This window comes from Pyrus communis, chromosome 3, assembly GCF_963583255.1.
Source record: "Pyrus communis chromosome 3, drPyrComm1.1, whole genome shotgun sequence".
In the NCBI taxonomy this organism is placed as follows: domain Eukaryota; kingdom Viridiplantae; phylum Streptophyta; class Magnoliopsida; order Rosales; family Rosaceae; genus Pyrus; species Pyrus communis.
Genome location: NC_084805.1, coordinates 9,135,168 through 9,139,444, shown reverse-complemented (window position 1 = coordinate 9,139,444; position 4,277 = coordinate 9,135,168). Strand labels below are relative to the sequence as shown.

The window sequence follows — 4,277 nt, the reverse complement described above, 5'->3', positions numbered from 1 at the left end:
GGCAGATTCTGAATCATGCATGTGAATGCATGTTTTGGTATTAGAGTTGCATAATTTGACTTGGGATCACATGGAAACGCACGGTTAGGTTGTGATCATGCATGTGAATGCATGTTTTGGTGTTGAAACCACATAATCTGATTTCAATGCTTGCTTTGTTTAGAATCACTCAATATGGCCGAATTGCACCATTTAACACTTCACATCATTTCTGGAATGTTTTTACTTCATTTGCTTTCCCTTTGATCTTAGTACACACTTGGCTGCACACTAACACAAAACAATGTAAAACGCAACTAGTTTAATCCAAAACATCACAAAGACGCCAAATAAGGGAGATATAGATGCATGCAAAATATGACTTATCATTAATCCCTTTGGTTTTATGAAAGTTTCTTGTACATTACATGATCTTGATTATGAACCAAAGTTGCACATCACAATTAGGTTCATGATTAGAGACATTTGATCAAATTCACACATCATATGGTTGATCATATCCAAGTGAAACAAACTCAAGAAATAGGTAGATGAATGAGTACAAGCTAACTTGACAAACATGGACTTAGTTAAGCAATGGTGAAACCGAATCCCTAGCTTCATTTCCATTGATACTATCCTATTACATTAGTTGTTGATTCATTTACTTGTGTTTACTTCATTTTCTCATGCTTTCAAGTTACAACAACAAATCTGTCTATTTAGACTAGTTTGATTCATTTCCAAATCTGCCTAGTTTGTTTAGTTTGATTCATTTTATAGAGTTCTTGCAAACAAGTAGTTACATAGGTCCAATTAGTCCCTGTGGATTCGACACCCTTACTTATGCCATTATACTAAATATATTCTAGCATTAGGAAGGAAATATACATCAACAAAAATGGCGCCGTTGCCGGGGACTGATTTCAGTCCCTTGTAATTGCTTATTTGCTTGTTTGCTATTTTGATTAGTGTCAAGATTCATAACTTGTCAAATTGATAACTGGAAGTTGATTTAGGTTGCATACATTTCATGTGTGGAAAAGAATCCCTTAGCCATTCCTTTATCCATTGGTTTACATCAACTTGCTTTACAATCTGATTTCGTTATAATCTGTCCATTTAATTGCATTTCGTCCAAATACAAGTTCTCCCCATATTTGGTTAAGTTTTAGGCTTAGAATCTGTCTTATCTTGTGTTTGAAGCATTTTGAGTCAAGCTCAAACCTAATTTTCGTCCAAAATTGAGTTTAGTGTCAAAACTGCCCAGTTTGTGTTTTTAGGCAGTTTTGAGAGTTTTTAGCTTGTTTTGAGTCTTGTGAATCTGTTTTGAGTCCTTTGAGTCTTTGTTTTGTCCAAATTAGTTAGAAAGTGTTTTGATTTGTGTTTATAAGTGTTTTGATTCAAGTTTCCATCCAATTTCGTCCAAATTAGTGTAGGTGCTCAAAACTGCCCAGAAAGTGGTTTTTAGGCAATTTTGAGTCTTCTAGTTGCTGTTTTGGGTTTTAGGATTGTTTAAGTGTTCTAAGCGTTTAGTTCCACATCCCTTGAGTCTTTTCAAACGTTTTTAAGTTTATTTTTGTTCTTTTCATTGTTGTTTGCTTCTTGATTTTCATTCACACTTGTGTTACTTTGTTTCAGGTAGTATATGTCAAATAAACTTGTTGAGTTAGGCCAAAGAATTGAAAGATTAAAGGGCCACACTTTGGACAACTTTGTGCCATCAAGTTCATCCCTAATCCGTGAGGAAGAGGAAAGGATTTCACCTAGTTCAACAAGTAAAGGATCTGAGCAATTTGATTGGGAAAGAGAGGAAGAGATGGCGGGCAACCAAGATGAACTTAGAGCTTTGGAGGACTTTGCTCAACCAATCATACCAAATTCACCTTCATGCATCTTGCTGCCCACAGAAGCTAGAAACTATGATCTCAAATCTTCACATTTTCATATGTTTCCCTCATTTTATGGCTTACCTAATGAAGACCCTTTAGCTCATATTAAAGAGTTTTACAATGTTGTGAGTGGTTTACCTTTGCAGGGAGTAAGTGAAGTAAATTTGAGGATGAGAGTGTTTCCTTACACCTTGAAAGATAGGGCCAAGAGTTGGTTGATGACTCTAACACCAGGTTCCCTCACCACATGGGATGCCGTGGCTAAGAAGTTCTTGGAGAAGTTCTTTTCCACTCAAAAGACAGCCACATTAAGGGGACAAATCTTCAACTTCAAACAAGATGATGGAGAACCTTTCAATGAGTGTTGGGAGCGTTTTAAAGGCCTCTTGATACAATGTCCACACCATGGGTTACCTTTTCACTTACAAATGCAAATTTTCTATGATGGATTAACCCAAAATTGTCAATCAACTGTTGATAATGCAGCAGGTGGAGCATTGAAGAAAAAGAATGCTCAAGAGTCATATAACATTTATGAGATGTTGGGGTCTAATGCTCAACACAAAGATTTAAGGGGTAAGAAAGTTGGGGTCTATGAAACAAGTTCTAATCATGAGCTTTTGTTGCAGGTAGCTAACCTAGAAAGGAAGCTTGAATCCGTGCTCAACATGGTGCCAAAAGCTAATGAAGTGTGTGCCATTTGCAACATACCAAGCCATCCTACTCACCAATGTCCATCTAGGGAAGCTTACCCCGAGTATGTTCAAGAACAAGTGAACCTCATGAATTCTTACAACCAAAGACCAAGGAATGATATGTATTCCAATACATATAACCCGAGTTGGAGAGATTGATGCGAGATTTACTTGACACTCAAATTAAACCCTCGTTTGACAATTGTAGTAGGATGGATAAGTGAGGGATCGTTCTAGACCGGGGATTAGGAGGGCTTGCTAAAACCTTCTAAATTGACTTAAAAACATAAAAACACAATATAAAACACTATTTAATGCTCGAAGAAAGCAAAACTAAAAATAAGAAAGATTAAGACTAAGACTTCAACGAAATAGGGGGGAATTGGATTTGGACGAATTTAAACTAAAATGAATACTTGGAAACAAAACAAATTGTAAATATGGATTTGACGGAAATGAATGGATGGGAAGCTAGCTAAGGGTTCTTTCTCTACACATGATATTTATGCATATGAATCAATTTCCAGTTATTCCTTCATTGAATTATGAACGACAATGCCCCAAATTAACCGTGACATCACTAGTTAACCCTCAGATTTTCCTTATATTATTGGATTGGATGGCATCATTCGACAACCCAAAACATTCTCAAAAGTTCCCTACATGTCATCATAATAGAGAAACAATCGAAGATCATTAAGAATAATGAAAACCATAAGCATTGACAAAGCATTTGCAACTATGACATCATGTTACTCATGCTAAGAATTAAACTTAACGCGATCGTGACAAGCGACCTTCACTACTTTCAAGTATAAGTTAGTAACGATTATGTGAAACCTTCTTAAACTTTAGCCACATATTCATGCATGCTAATTAAGTGTCGACCCTCAATCAACAAACACAAATAAGTTAATCATCAAATAGTTAAGCCAATTGCATTCACGAATCAAGAGTTCATAACCGGAATTCATCAATTCATATCACATAAATAATCATGGTATTGAAATCACCCCTAGCCAAAAAGGGTTTAGTTCCTCATAACTTTGAAATCAAAGAAACACCTAAACATTCCAACAACTCAAACTTGAATTGTATGAACGTTTAGGCACTCTTCTCTTCCATTCCTCATATTACAAAACAAAGAGAATTGAATTTAAACATTGAAATCAAAGAAACGCGTAAACATTCCAACAACTCAAACGTGAATTGTATGAACGTTTAGGCCTTCTTCTCTTCGTCTTCGTTGTAGCACAAGGACTAAGGGATGTTGTTGGTGTGTTGAATGGATTGGGGGATTATGGAAATGGAAGAAATGGAGGAGAAAGGGAAGGGAATGGTGCAGAAAATGGAGAGACTCACGGCTAGGGAGAAGATGGAAGTGTTTGTGGTGTGTTGTGTATGAAAAATGAGATGCTCTTGAATGAATGAATGCAAGGGTATTTATAGGAGTAGTGGAGGGAACATATGGCTGTTTGTTTAAGATGCAAGTGGCTAATTAATGATGGAAAATCAGTTAGGAAAACATGTGAAAACTGGAATTGCATGTGAAGGTGTGATAGGAGCATATTTATGCGCCTTAGTTAGCTAGTTCTTATGCATTTTTGTTATGTTTTCTTCGTTAAAGTAGTCTTTTAAGCTACTTTCATGTGTTTTCAGGTTTAAAGGACATATTACATGAAATGATGCAATTTGGAGCTTTTGGAGCAAA

The 4,277-nt window shown here is 36.1% G+C and overlaps 1 non-coding gene across 1 annotated transcript; it reads right to left on the bottom strand.

Annotated features, from left to right (window-relative positions):
* Window positions 1-2,172: 2,172 nt before the first annotated feature.
* Window positions 2,173-2,283, bottom strand: LOC137730373 (small nucleolar RNA R71). Its single transcript, XR_011068134.1, has one exon. It is a non-coding gene; the product is annotated as a small nucleolar RNA R71 (small nucleolar RNA).
* Between the last annotated feature and the right edge of the window lie 1,994 nt (window positions 2,284-4,277).